We start from the raw sequence: 16,306 nt of genomic DNA, 5'->3' as shown, positions 1-16,306 counted from the left end.
ACATGCAGTGATACTTGTTAAAAATTGCATAATATATGTTTCAAGCTTTTGGCTTAGCAGAAATGAGAACTAGAACAAAAGTCATGCAAATATATAAAGGCTTGATATATTCTCTTTCTGAAAACCAGTAATAAATTTTTTTACTGCCACTTTAAATGAATTTGATCATTTCTTCAATATAGCAGACATGCAGTATTCTGAAACTTTGTATTTAGCTTAATAACATTGCCTGAAAAGTAGTTGCATTATAATATTAGACCTTAATCTTTGCTCTTTAGAACAATATCTTAATTTCCCTATTTCTGTATTTTTCTTTCGTTTTGAAATGATATTGTATGCTTTCTGTTTTGCTTTATAAGCAGTTACTATTATATACTGTCAAGTAAACAAAAAGAAAAATGGCCTAGATGCCCTCTCATTGTTTCTTTTATAATCTCCACACTGCCTAATTCTTATAATCAGTACAACTTAAAAAAGTTTCTGCAAATTTTCCAAAGTTTCAAATAGAAACACACTCTGAAATCCAGTCCTCATGCGTAGCACAATTTAATGCTTTACATCCTTGTTTCTATATTTTATGAGCTGGTCCAAAATCTGAAGCTCTAAAAATATTTCAAACTTTCATTTGTTTCTAAAATGTCCTGTGAATTTGAGGTACAGTCTGGTGTTTAACATCCATTTTTAAATGTACATCAGTTCTGAGATTTTATAATGTATGTGTCCAAGAGAGAAAGACAGAAAGGGAAAATGCATGCACAAGAGAGTCTAGCTTGGCAGGCATTTCATATTCTGTTGCTACATGTTTTGCAGGAAAGCATTCAGTAAGATTACCTGCATTATAAACTTTTCTGAACATACTGTATATTGTAGTAAATTTTTGTATTTTTCATAATCCCAGTATGGTGTTACATAGTGCACAATAGCTATGGGTTGTTTTTTTTTTTTTCCCATACAAATCCTTTATTCCTGAATGCCCAACATCTGTCCAATCACCCTGATACCCAAAGTGCAACAGATTGAAAGGGCAAGTTTCCCTGCATGGCTCCAAGTGCAGGCTAAAATGATCAAAACCCCAACTTTTAACTTGACTACTTCATTCTCTTGAACTCGTGCCCTGCACAACCGCAACAGTGGAAAGGGGGAAGGGTACCGAGGTTCCACGCATCACTTCCTTTATTTTCTGTTCCTCTTGCCCCTGAGTTCCTTGCAAACAGATGTATCTCTTCCCCATTACCAGCCTCCTTAGCTTTGCATCTGAAGTAAAAAGTACATTTACTGTGTAATTTAGGGTAGCTTTCACATCTATGGTGCCCAGAGAAGGAGCAGGAAGATGCAGGTGAATGGATAAACTACATGCCTTGGTGGGGTAAGAAAGTCTTTCCCATATTGGCCTCTTATGATATAAATATGTGATGACCTAAGGATTAGAGGTGGGAAAAGCATTTGCATCTGTATACATTTAGGTTCATTATCTAATAGGCAAATAAGTGCTATATTGAGTACTGGAAATATAGAATTTCAGTGTTGCCTGTATGCATTCTTTCCAGTCTACATTGCTTTATTCCACAGGGTTTGTAAATTACATTCATAGTGTTTTTTTTTTTTTCCAGATAAAGATCATAAAATGAGCGATTTTTTTAATGTTTTTGCTTTTTTCTTGTTATATTCCAAGCAGAGACAACTAAATGTTCCTTTTGCTCAGAGGCTAATGGCAGCATGATGACTTCAGATGCATTTCTCACAGCTTCACTCAGAAGTACCAGGAACATTTCCATACAGTTTTCTCTAACGTGCATGTTGTGAGCAGTTCTGAGAACGTGACATTGTCGCAAAGTACTCTAAAAAGAGGAAATGGGTGGGTGGGATCCTGCCTGCCTTTGCCATATGTAAGTGCCTTGGTTTCTTTGTCTTTGTCTGACACACCTCAGCCTCTGTCTTTAGCAGTTTGGTTGGATTTTTGTGTCTTCCTCTGTTTCCATCAGAGCCCTAGTACTGCAAGTGGTATTGTGTCAATAAGCAAGCACTTCGGTGCAAAATTACTCAATCATTAGAAAGGATGTGTGGCAGTGAAGATATTCTAGCTTTTACATTTTTTATCACACTAGAGCTATTTTTTCCTTCTTTTCCACTCTTATTATTAACCTTTTTATAGAAAATTGGCTTACCAAGAATTTATGAATTAGCAAGTCTATTATAATGATGAATGGTAATTACCATTTAAATCCTGAGTCATTCATCAGCTTGTTCACCATATGTCAGGTGATACAAGAGTGCATGAATACTTGTCTAGTGAGTATTTCTCAACTGATTGTTATATTTGCCTGAACTTTGGACTTGAATGCCAAATACTAGGTGAATAAAAGTTAAAATTATAGAAAAAGAAGAAAAAAATTACATCTAATATAAGCAGAGGGGGAGAGACATCACAATAAGAAGCAATGCTGCTAGTGACACCTATTAACATTAGACAATTATTAGCACATTTTTTATAATTTAGCAAGTAATAAATGTGGATTTGAGCTTTTTTGAACATACACGGAAAAGCTCACAATTGCAAATGAAATTCTTATATAAGATTCCTGGGTAAGGAATCATTTAAAAAAAGACAAAGTCAGGTTTGGGCAAGAGCTTACCAGTTGGCCTAGCTAGCCCAGTCAAGCCTGAAGTTGCTTGGGAATTTCTGCCCTCATCAGATGCTTCTTTATGAGTGTGAAGACAGGTACCAGTTTCTGCCAGGATCCCAGAGAATGGGTATCTATGTAGACAAACCAGTTCAGTTCATTTGATCCTATCAATCTCCTTCCTTGATCCTTAATAATGGAGGAAAAACTTGAAAAGGCACAAGAGATGAACTGTCATTCAGCCTCCAAATCCAGTCTGAAGTCTGAGGTAGTGTGGGGACAATTTGACTTCATCTGTCAGTGCCAGACATCCCAGGGGTGCAAATTCAAGATTTCTGTCTCCAGACTTCTCAGTCTCCAGACTTCTCAGTCTTCTGAGCATCTTCTCACGAAAGACAAAACAATACAAAGATATCCTCTGGGTCCCCCATAAAAAATAATGTTTTTAAATATGAGTGAAATTATTGTAACAGGAATGGGTGCACAATTTATGTCAAGTGATAAAGACTCTAAGGACAAAGTTAACATTAATGATTATCACTTCAACTATTTCTTTTCATTTTGACGTACTGTATCTCTTTTAGGTTTAACAGCTCATAAACCGAAGTCAACTTTCTGAATGATCATTTAATTCTTGAAATGTAACCATAGACTAGGAAGAAAATACTAAGATATTAATCCTGGTGGCAGTCAGCAAATGCTAGACCTAGAAGCTTAATGGTGCTAAGCTGAATGGAACATACCAAGTCTGCTATTCTAACAAAATACAGTCTCTGTGTAGGTTGGAAGTATTCTCTTGCTATAAGTATCTGAACACAGACAAAAATAAAATAACAGTTTTAAAATGAGTAATCTTGCAGAGCTAAATTGAGACCATCTTGTTCAGCTTATCTTACTGTGGAAAACAAAAAACAAACCAAGAATATTGTTTTAATCAAAGGTCTGTTTTTCTATCAACACCCATTTTCTTCATTGTGCTAAAACTGTCATTCTGTTTTATATTATTATTGCCTCCACTTCTGAAAAAAATTAAATTTTTTATTGCTATTCTGAAACTATTTACATGTTGAGGAATGTTGTTGAAGTTTGGAAAGAAAAGAAAGAATCACAGATTTTCCTGTTGGATCCTCTTACCTTTGGATCAAACCGTGACTAATGGATGGCAATCCTTCATTCAGCTCAATACACGAACTGGGAAAGGTGTCTACCCAGAGGTAGAATTCACTGCCAACCTGTATCTTAGAGTGAGTGGCTTTGTGTACTTTAAATTTAAGTAGAATCAGGTGCTATACATTACAATTAAAGACACTTTCTTTGTTTATTAATGGACCAAATTAGATATAATTTTTTAATAGTGTTTTGCATCAATGATAAGATGCTTTTGGTTTAGATGCCTTTGGCTCAGATACCCTTGGAAATTATAGAAGGCAACAAAATGGAAGCCTAGGGAGGAGGGCTAAGGATAAAATTAATCTTCAGTCTAAGAGGAAGAAAAATGAAGGTGGGAACCTGGTAGAAATTTTTTGGGGGTAAGTTCTGAATAAAAATAATCACTAAAAGCCATATATCTCTAGGAAAAGGGGTAGAATTTGTGACTGTCAGTTTCAAATGGAGAGTTACAGAGCAAGCCTTTACTCAGACATAAGGAAAAATATCAGAATTATTCTCTGTCCTCTTTTGTATTCTGTAGAATTTAAGCAGACTATGAAATAGCATGTTTATTTTGGCATCTCAGCAGCTATTAACAAAGGGTTTGGGTGCCTGCAAAAGCCATCCACCATTCAGATCTATGCAATGAGCCACAAATCTGGTAAAGATAACATTTCTGTTTCTCATTGAGGAAAAAACGCAGTGTAATAATCAGGTGAGTGTTCTTTCAAAGAAAATGCTAAAAAAGGCCCTGTACGGTGGCAGATACTATATCCCCGGATCAGCAAAAAGAGCAAAGATTCCCATTGACGCCTCCCACCAGAGGCCCCAGTATTCCTGAGGCTGCCTCTGTATGTCAGCATGTGAAGTTGATCTTTCCCAGCTGACGCTGAGCTGAAATTTCTTGGAAGCAGCTGGGGTGGAGGTGTGCCAGAAAACCTTAAAAAATAAATCAGTTACAAGTGAACCAGGGCAACCCCAAAGGCCCAGAGGTAGGGCGGGTGTTTTGCTACATGCATTACTAATTAACTGTGAAAAGTTTTGAACGGTCCCAAATTTTTTTGTGAGTACCAGCTACCTTTTATAAAAAAGGCCATAAAAAGAAGGTAGAAAACACACTTCCAGTAACTGAAATTAAGCATCCAGAATTTGGAGGGGGGAGGTTCCTGAACCCTAACCCACAAGCAAACCCATTCTAGTTTTGTTTAAGTTTTAACTTCATGTGATTCTTATGTCAGTGTTCCTTCTCATAAATCATCTGACATAACCAACTGATGCAAAATTTTTATAATTCTTATTTCTTTTTATGCCCATTCCCCAATATTTTTTTCCAGACAAATATTACTTCAGCCCACAGAAAGCCTTTGGACTCCTAACTATTCAAAATCTAACCTGCAATTAGGAGGCCTTAATCACTTTGAAAATCAGGTGCTCTTTACTCTGCCTTGGAGTTTGTACTGCAGGAGGCAATAAGTATTCCAGGCCCTGCATTTTTAAGATGTGGGGCCTGAAATGAGAGTAGGAATTTTACTAGAACAGCTTGATTTTGTATAACCAAATTAAAATAATCATAGTTTTCACATTTTAAAGCCATTTAAAAGACTGCAGAAGCCTTAAACAAGTTTTATCAATAGCAAACAAATTAATTGCAGAATTCTGCAAATCAATAGCAAACAAATTAATTGCAGAATTCTGCAACACTGAAAATATATCAAGAGCTGCACACATCCAATAGGGTCTGAATACATTTTTCTGACCTTTCCAGACAACATTTTTCAAGTGAAAAAATCAGTTTATTTGCATCATTTTATGTACGACTAGTAATCTGTAAACTATGTAATGTGTTTCATACAGGAAGGAGGTTTCCATAGCTGCCTGTCTCTACCAGACACAGCTACCTGTTATCTGAAGACATACTTCATTGACTAGGGCTGGGCAAAATTTCAATTGCATGATGTTTCTGCCACTAATCAACTTAGCTATGCATGACATGTGGGTGATTATAGCTCACGTTTGTCTCTAAGATGACAGAGAACAGAGACATAGGAACCACTGAACCACTGAATTGGTCCTAGATAGTTGTACCAGCCACTTCCATTTCTGTTCTTTGACTTGTCTACCTGGTAGAGAGATGAAAAACAAGGACAAGTAGGTGCCTTTTGTAGTTGATGGAAAAATAATTTACTAAGTCTGGGCTGCATTAGCGGCTGGTACTGTTCTGTACCCTTGGAATTGTGCTGTGCAAGGCCCCAAGCTGTTAGTAAGAAGAGGCTTTAAGTCACCTTCATCTCCTCACCAGAGTCCTCCTGGGAGTCTGTTTGTCTACTGCATCCCTGCTTCCTTAAAGCCTTGAGAGGCATGGTGAGCCAAATGCTGTCCCAGTCCAGGGTGCTTCAGCCGAGTCTTTGCAGCCCTAGTAATGTCGCATGCACCAACAAGCAACACAGAGCAGGAGTTGAGTCCAAAGAAAAATAGCACATTGCAAAACAGGCTTAAGGTACACTGCCTCACGAACATTGTGTGGTTAAGAAACACCTGGTTTTCTTCAAAAGCCTCTGTGTGTGTTCCTGAACATGACTGTGTATGTATATGCCTATAGGTACATGCAATACTATATTGTGTGTGTATAGTATGCATTTACTTCTAACATTTAAAAATAAAATTAAAAATATAAAGAAAAACAGGCACTCGGTGAAAACCACCTACATATGCTAAGCTTAACTTTCTTGAATAAGTAGATTAAAAGGGTTGGAGGTAGAATAAGAAATATTATTATATAAGATTAAGATTTAGTCTGAGGTGGATATCTGCCCAATCAAAATCTCTCTCAAAAGAGATTTTTCTTTTTCAGATTTCTTAATGGTAAGGGTAGCAGAAGAATTAGATTCAACTGACTTTTAAAAACATTTATCCTCTTTCCTTTGCTGTTCTTGTAGGTTTTTTTTTTTTTTTTTTTTTTTTTTTTTTTTGGTTTGGTTTGGCTTTTTTGCCCCTTGTGCTTTGCCTGACACTTGGGCATCAGGAAGTTCTTGAATTAAGTTGGAAATGTGAGCAAGGATTTTAGCTTAGGAAACCTTTTCCCCATAACAGAAGTAGACAATTACTACGTTTTAAGGATTCATTCACATACCTAATAGATAGTGCATAATCTGGTGTATATGACCCATAAGAGCAAGAATTGTGGGAGAAATAAAAAATTATAAGACAGAAGTTGACTTATTGAATTTAGGCTAAAAATTCTTGCATTAGCAGTACTGTTTTAAATGAAACAGATTTAATAATAACTTCATATTTAATCACTTGGAAGACATGATTTTAACTAAAATACATCATTAGAAAATCAGTGGAATTATTACTCCATTTTTAGAATTAAACCCTGAAAACACCTCATTTCATTTTAAATTAAAGAGTTGTTAAAGAAAAAGTAAATAAATATTCAAATCTGTATTTAGTGAATATAAACAAAAGCAGATGGACTTGCAGGACTATGAAGACAAAATACATCCTAAAAATTAATATTGCCTACAATGCATTGACTTACTATGATACCTACCAAACCATCTTTAACAGTAGGATTTAAATTGCAAAGTTGACATGGCCAGTTTCTAGACCTTTACTTTTCCTGGTAAGGAGATCCCTGATGTGGAGGGGACTATTACTAAGATTCCGAAGTTATCCTCTGCACTGAATAAAAAAAAAAATATTCATGCCTTTAGGGGTTGTGGGTCCTTGCTGTGATTTACATAACTTACTGTGAGCAGCCATGGCAGACACCAATTATAGAGAACTTTGTAACTGCTCTACCTGTAGCTCCCAGTGGAAGCCATGTTTCTGTTGTATTAAATCTGTACAGAAATGACAATGGGGGGAAAGGAAAAAAAATAAATGATGCTGTGAATGTTTTAAGTAAACCTTTGGGAACAACAATATATGTACTGTAGTGCAACAGATAGTGCAATTTTGCTCAACATTTCAGAGATCATGCAGACCAAATAAAAAAAAAAAAAGGCAAAAATAAAACATGCCAAGAAATTCGAAATAGACAGGAGCTGTAATGTCACTTTGCCTTTCACAACCACTGCAGTTTTGTAAGGCAAAAGTTGGAAGCTGAAATTATTTCTGTTATGTGTTTGGCTTGGAAAGGAAGCATGGCCAGGTAAAAAAAATAATACATTTGCCAAAGTGTCATCATATGCAGTGCAGGGAAGAAATTCTGAGCGTCAGCCCAAATTAAAAAAATAGTGCTGAAAATTGTCTCAAAAGCTTATGGAGTTAGTGAATTAATATTCACTCTGAAAGTATCTTTAAAGTAATTTGCTGTACCACTAAAGAGCTCTTGCACAGCCTGAACATAAGCTGGTGGGTAGCTGGGACCTGCTGCCACCTCCAGAGGAGAGCAGGGAATGCTGGAGGCACATTTCCATCTCTCAGTGTACATGGCCTGGCACAGAAGCGTGAGCTCTGGAACAGCTACATTTACCCAGACTTCCCCTGGGCTTGAGAGAGAAAGAAGAAGTAGTCCTTTGTGCAGACAAGGGTGCAAGTATTGTGCCAATATTCTGTGCACCAGGCTGTGTTTGGAGTCCTGCTGCAAAGTGGCGTGCACAACCTGGGCCACCTGCTCTGTGAAACTTCATCATTGCTGAGTGGACTGCTCATGCTGGGGTGCCTGAAGCTGCCCCTGGGACACAGCTCAGATCTTTGTCTTGTAAAAGCCCTGTAGCCCTCTTGAAATATTTCTATTGGGGCTTTAAAGGCTGACAGGAAGCCCTTTGCTGTTATGTTCTCAGTGCTTCTGGGAATGTTAGAAAACAGCAAAAAAAAGCTCCAATTTCTGACTTCTGTGTAAAACAAAACCACAATGTCCTTTTAAAACAAACAAGCAAGCGAGCAAACACCAGCTAACCAAGCAAACAAATGCACCAATAGCCCCTTCTAAAAAACCCTCATCAAAACAAAAAACTACAAAACCAAACCCCTTTAAAGAGAAAAATGGGAGTAAGTTCGGCTTTCTGTTTTAGCTACTGCTGTTGGTGAAAGGATGGAAGACTGAGCAGAAGGGGAAGGATGCAGCAACCTTTCAGATAACCTGTGCCTGTATGGTGCCATGACTGGGTTCACTTTGAACCTAAGTGTGAATAGAAATATTTTGTTCTGCTTGTGCTTCAGATTAACTTTTCAGCTCCTACCATTCCTGGTTGCTTGGGTGGTGGTTTATTCTGAATTGAGCAGGTATCTACTAGAGTTTTATATATATTTGTATTGTCAAAAGCTTTAGATTTCCTCTTTTCTCTGTTATTGTTTTTATAATAGCCTGTTGACCTCTGGAACCTAGCAAAATCACTTTTGGAACATCTGGAAAATTTGGAGTAATTCTCAGTGTATTTAATCTTAACAATATTTAAAAAAAAAAAACACTTAGAAAGTGAATTGACAGAATTGAAAACTAGAAATTGAGACCTCATGCTCAGTTCTTTTGTTCTTCATTAGGACCTGCCCTTTTGGTTAACAATCCTGCATTAAGAAAGTCTGTGAAAGTGGTTGTAACTGAATAAAAAGTAGATCCCACTCTGTCTCCTCTCTTGCATGAATCAATCCTGTCTGCAGGACATAACCTGAAGGGGAAGTGTTGCTCACAAGCTTTGCAAATTTTCACATGTGCTAAAGTCAAAAGGTCTGAAACACACTTATTTGTGTCTCAAGAGCTAGAATTGATAGTCTGCTATTTTTGCATGCTCAAGACAAGGAGGAAAATGATGGATGAAATCCACAAAGAGCTGAATTAATTTGTCAAGATATGTTAAAATTAGTCTAAAATGTTTGTAGCTGGTTGCTATCTTCATCTTGAAACCTGAGCACTGGCAGCAAACCAGACCAAGGGGTCTCTGTGAGGATTTTTTTTTTTTTTTTTTTTGTGGTCTGGACTGAGCCACAGAAGAATGTCACTGTGAGTCCAGGAGCCTAATCCTCCAGACATCCCTCATGGGGCTTGGGGTCCCTGGTCCATCCCAGAGAGAATTTTCTGTTCAACTGGACCTTCTCTCAGCATGGAGTAAGAAGGGCTTGATAATCATCTGTGCATGCCAGCTCCATAATGCTGCTGGTGAAAACAGACCACTTTATGCATAACTTATAACTCATTTTGCTGTCTGTACCCCCTTTAGTCTCCCTTTGTACGTCACAGTCCTGGAAAGTACCTTCATCACAAAGCCAATGAAAAAACCAGTCATTTTCATCATGATTCCAGGGACACCAAGTTATTCAAACTTGCAGGGGAGCTCACTCCAGACACACATCCTAGGTGATAGGATTAGAGCTGTTTTATTTTAAGGACCAATGCTTGCAGACATTTGTCATCTGTTAAGTCCCTAGTAAAATCTAACAATATTGTAATCTTAACTAAGGCTATATTCATTGTATTCATTCCACTGCAGGTGCTATACCATAAACATCATTGCACAATTTATTGAAGGGAGTGAGATGATGACTTTTGAACCTCTAAGCATATTTAATTGCTATTTTAAAAAGTTAAACACCTTTTTAGGTTTCACATATTTCAGGTTTTCGCCTGTCTAAAGCTGAAATAGGATGCTGTTTCAATCATTGCCTCATGTTTATGAACAAGGAAAGGTGCTCTTTGAACATATGATATTCCACTATAGCAGAAAGAAAATAATTTTATAGAGTGTTTTTCCATATGCTATTAAGATTCAAGTCTTGATTTCTTCCCCTTCTAAACAGTGTCCCAAAGACCTGTGGTATCCTCTGTGTTAAGTGCCGGGTTCAAGAGATTAAGGGCAATGACTGGCATCTAGTTCACTTTTATTTCCATTTCAGTGCAACCTCACATCGCTATACATCTGTTTTGTTGATTCAGAAGAGCACTTGAGATGCTTTACAGTTGATTTTGACAAGTGCTACAATTTGATATGGGTAGATAATTCTTGCTGAGTTGATTTCAAAAGTACAGAAATTATAATTTTGAGTAGATATTACCTTTCTTTATGATCAGAATTTTCATGTAATATACTGTGCACTTAAGCTTCTTAATCACATTTTCCTTTTTTTAAACATTACATTCTTTCCATCTAATCAAGTATTGCAAATTAAAATATTGTTCTAAATATATCTTATATTTTTTTCCATGCACTGTGGACAGCTCATGCAAAACCCACTTGAAAAAGTAGTCCCTCCTAACCTTCTCACCAAAACTATTTGGTTTGGAATTTAATTAAGCAGTGAGACAGGACAGACTATATGGCAAGCTTGATTAATGCACACCTCGGGTGCATTTCACCTCATGCCTCCAGCACATCTGAGGTGTGGAGTAATGAGTTCAACTGCTTAGTCAAAGTATCTTAATGTGATTATAAAATGGGCTTTTGTTAAAAAAAAACCCTCAAATATGACAACATATCCTTACACTACTAAATGTCATGCACTGAGATGAAATTTGGACCAAAAAAAAGTAAATAATTTAATTAAATTCCAGGTTTAAACACGATAGAATTATTTAGCTGAAATGTTTTATGGGGTGAAATGTGAGTGTTCCATCCTGTTCCCTCTGTACCCATTCCTTTGGAGTGTACAAAAACGAGTAACCCATCATCACCCCCAGCTTCTGACTCCTTCCTTCTTTCCCCTCTCCAGTCTAATTCTTTACTCTCTTTCTCCTTTTTGTTTATTTATTGTCCTTCTGCCTCAGGCATTTTTCCCTGACGTCAGTATTTACTGGGCATGAGCCTGTGCTCTCTGTATTGGTGGTCCCCAGGTGCTCTTCAGCACATGAATTGATGAGGGAAGGATCTGTCCTTGGCTAACCTCTGTGAACACTGCAGAGGGGTTAACTCCAGATTTACACCGTGCAACTGACAGTTTAAGTAGTCTCAGTTGGAGGCTTTCAACAGAAATTCTGGTCAAAGCAATACGAAGAAGGATGGGCAGAGAAGTCTTCAGCTTTCAGAAGGGACACCCATCTCAGGTTTATTTTCATCTGAAGGAGAATGGAGTAATTTATATTTTTAGGAGAAGGTACTGTCAGAATGTAATCTTAAAATAGCAGTGTTACACGTCGTGATTTCCCGATAACTATTCCACAGATATACATGAGAAAGCATAAGCTTCCACCTCACACCTTTGTGTGCCTCTCCCAAAGGCCTGGTGTTCAATATCTATTTATGCCTCTCTGGGCTGAGAGAGTTAATTTTCTTCACAGCAGCTGCTATGGGACTATTTTGGATTGGTGCTGAAAGTAGAAATGACAACACAGGGAAGTTTTAGCTATAGCTGAGCATCTTACACAGCATCAAGACCTTTTCTGCCTCTCACCCCACCCCACCAACGAGGAGGCAGAGGGTGCAAAAGGACTGACCCCAACTGACCAAGGGATATCCCAGACCATATGTCACCACACTCAGTATATAAAGGTAGAAGAAGAAGAAGTAAATGTGGGGTAATTTTCAGAATGATGGTGTTTGGCTTCCCCAGTCACAATTACATGTGGTAGTGCCCTGCTTTCCTGGACATAGGTGAACATCTGCCTGCTCATGGAAAGTGGTGAATGAAGTCCTTGTTTTGTTTCACTTGCATGCATGGCTTTCATATTATCTCTTGAGCTGTCTTTGTCTCAGCCCACAAGTTTTCTCACTTTTACCCTCCAGTTCCCACCCCAGTGTGGGAGAGTGGGTGCATGATGCTGAGCTGTTGGCTGGGCTAAAACCACAATACTGCAGAATCAGTAGTGAGATTCTCATTGAGTTCAGCCTTGTATGGCCCTCAGACAGCAAATTTTACACCAACACTTGCATGCACTGTCAGAGGGCTGCACTGCTGGCGTGGGAGAGGAGGCTTTCCTGCCCCGCAGAAGGGATCCATCAGTTGAGACCAAAGGCCTCTGGCAATTGCCTGTGACTCCATGAACTTCAGTGGGTGGCGTGCCCTGGCATCCTTGTAGGTCTCATTCTCCTTGGTCCCTTTGAAAAGAGAATTTGACTGGAAGTTTCTGAGTTTAAGCTGGAGGACTTTCTGAAGAAAGGTTTTTTTTGTTTGTTTGTTTTGTGGTTTTTTTCTTTGTTTTTAATTTTCTCTCAAGAGAAGAGAATACAGCCTAGAGATTTTAAAATATCACTGAAAATGAGAATCCTCTCAGTTGTGGGAGAGTGTTAAGGGTCCCAAAGGAGCCAAACAGACTAGCAAAGGGGAGAGAAGTTTCTGGAGTAGTGATGGAGGGAAGACAAAGCAAGCAACAAAAATAACAAAGTAGAACTGAGGCTGTTAGACAGAAGGGAGCAGAGGGAATTTAAAGAGCAGAGAGGGAGAGGCATATGTCCAAAAAAGAGACAAAGATTAAAACAGGAGGCAGGAGGAGAGGGGATGGGAATACCAAAACTTTCAACTTCACATCAGAAACAAAAGCAAGGGTCTGAAATGGTACAGTCTGCTCAAGGGACTACTTTTTACTGATGCAAGCAGACCCACGGAAGCTTTTCAGATATTCATATAAGGGCTGCAGGAATGAGCCCCATGGTCACCAAAGAATTTCTGATCCATGCTCAGTGTGTTCATGCAGTCACTGCTGGGCTGGACTGATACATGACACCCCAGCTCTGCCATTCACTTACTTCTATTTAGAATCTTCCTACATGGTTTTCTGTTGTTCTATTGACCACAAAATGTAAGAGGAATTAAAAAAAGAATTTAAAAGTCTATTAGGAGACATGGACTTTCCTCTTCTGAGAGGTGCACATGAACATTTCTGTCTGGCACAGGCTGGATTTGTCCAAATTCTGCAGTTCTGGTATCTGAATCAGCATTTTTAAGCAAGAAAAGTAGTCCATTCAAACATATTTTTTTAATAAATACATTTCATTTTAGGTTTATGGTGTTAGATGTAAATACTAGTGATATCTAATTACAGATTTAAAACTAAATCCCTTTTCACTTGTGTTAAATAAACATTCTAAATTCTCTATTCAGATGAATAATTTTTTTTCTAGTCAGCAGTCACATGGAGGTTTATAGGGTCATACACATAAATTAGGAATTGTTGAAGAAATAAGTGTTTATGCAGAATCCATCCCATAAATAGCAGAGAAAAAGCAAGTAAGGTTATTCATTCATGGCTGCTGATATATATACAGGGTTACTCGCAAAGTTTCCTCTAGTGTTACATTTGTATTCATATATGTCAAAAATGCAACGTTATTTCTTTTTAAAATAAATTGGAAGCACAAGTCTGTGGTGTATGATTATTTTATTAACTGATAAATCAACTAGCTCTCAAGGGTATGGAAGATACATATTTATTTAATTTACAAATAAACTCTATCCATTCCCCACTCCCATCCTTTGTTAGAACTATGCACTAAGAAATTCCAATGTTTCACATTCTGGTTGCTCAAATGTATTTTCAAGAAGTAAAAGAAAAACCACAAATATATTTTTTCAAATCTCCAGCCTTCCGTGCAAACAAAATCCCATATAAATATGAACAAGTGTAAACATTGTGTGTGTTTTCGGTGGATGTGTGGTTTCATAGTCATATAACTTGTATTTCCACAGCGCTTTCCTAACTTTAGGTACACAAGTTCATACTTAATACCTCTAAATAGTACAGCCTGACTGTCAGCATAGATGAGTGCTGGCAGTTTCACACCCAGAAATTCTCCATTGAGATCCAGATGGGTGAATGACTGCATCCATAAGGAGATGCCCCTCTGCACACAGTGTAAAAATTTGAATAAAAGCAGATGAAATACAGGTATGTGGGGCTTTTTCTATGACAAATCACAGGCTTTTATAGAAGATGTAAGTGTTGAGAGCTATTTAGTTGAGAGCATTTTCTTATCTTTAAACACTTATAAAAGAGGGTTATTCCATAATTATCCACTATGGAGACAAAAAACTTCATCAGTTAGGGAATAACTAATTTTTTTTTAAATCTTGTCTTATTTGGAGAAGCCCACTGTAATCTCCTGTTTCACTAAGCAATTTACTATTAAGAATGGATCAAAATGCCAGACTCTCCTATATGTTCTCTTCCTATATATATATTAAATGAAGTATCCCAGGTTAACAAAGGAGAAATATGTTCTCTGGCCCTGCCTACATCACACATCTGTTCTCTCCCATGCTTGGCCCAATCTGAGTGCTTCTGTAGTCATGACCAGCAAGTCTGCGTCTGTACTCATGGTATCAGTTGCTGTTGTCCCAGCTGCATTGAAAATCAGGTACCAGTTATGCACTGTTACCTCCAACAGGTTTGGCTTCATCTTAAGCCCGTAGAGCATCTATGCCATAATAAAATGATGATGACAACAAGGGAGGGTAGGAATGTAATAGGAAAAAACCCTGCTGGAGAAGAAGAAATTACAATCCTAGAGAGCACAACTCAGTGAGTGTGTGAAGTTTGTGATAACTATTATTTTGGTCTTGGCAAAAATAAGAAAAAATCATAAGGATCTGATTCTACAATCCTTGTTTCATAAATATTCTCACTGATTTCATTGTGGCTACATTGTTTATAAACCATATTTTACTGCAGATAGACCTAATGCTGCAGGGTGGCACGTAGTCTGGTTAGCTTAGACACTTGATATTATATGTTTCAAAAGCCAGTACTAAAGCTTCAGCTCTGATTCCTTATCAAGCTGATGAAGAGGAGTAGGCTTATTTAAAGGCTCAGAGTGACCTGTGCAGCTAAGGAAAGCTTAGTGGCTAGAATAATCTGGCAGCCTCTGCTTGAAGTTTCTTTCCAAGCAGTTACCTCCCCAGGAAACTTTAACTTTATGGTTCAGAATACTTTCTTTGCCACATGCAAAAAATTTTGACATAAGTTAAAGACCTGAAGTAGGCAAAGGAGCTTCTAGGGCAAGTTTCTTAAGAGTGTGGAAAAATTGTTACATTTTTACAGTGTGTGAATGCAATATTCCACAAGTAAAGTAAATAATTGTACAAAAAAATTGTACATTATAAAGGAGGAACTATATGACAGCCTTTGTTGTTGTTGTGGTGGTGGGTGATGATGACTATTATTACTATTATTATTATTATTATTAAATTATCAATATAATTATTTTATTATTTCAGGCTGAGAAAGCTCTGGTGCTGGGTGCATTGAGAAAGACAGACAGAATGGTATCAGAATCCCTACAGAAACATTTGCAAAGGGAGAAGCCAAAGCCAGCTCTGTAAGGCCATGTAAAATTCTTTCATTTCTTAGGAAACAGCAAGTGACAGCTGGCATAGCATAACTGCTAGTAGCAGTAGTATAACTGCCTTGACTTCTGCATTTATTTCTATTTCTTGTGTTTTCCTCAAAGTTAATTTTCCTTCCTCTCTTGATCAATATTTTTAGGGTGAGATATTAAGTATGCAGTAAACTTCTTTTACCAGATCAATTTCTGGTAAAATACTGATTAAATCGTAGATAGTGTCAGAGATTAATCAGCCCCCTTACATTTTATTCTGGAATATAAACTCTGCTCACTCAGCTAAATTATCAGGTCCAGTTTTCCATGTAACAGGTTCTACAGGAA

The sequence above is a fragment of the Anomalospiza imberbis genome, chromosome 5 (assembly GCF_031753505.1).
Source record: "Anomalospiza imberbis isolate Cuckoo-Finch-1a 21T00152 chromosome 5, ASM3175350v1, whole genome shotgun sequence".
Lineage (NCBI taxonomy): Eukaryota > Metazoa > Chordata > Aves > Passeriformes > Viduidae > Anomalospiza > Anomalospiza imberbis.
Note: the sequence above shows the minus strand (reverse complement) of the source record.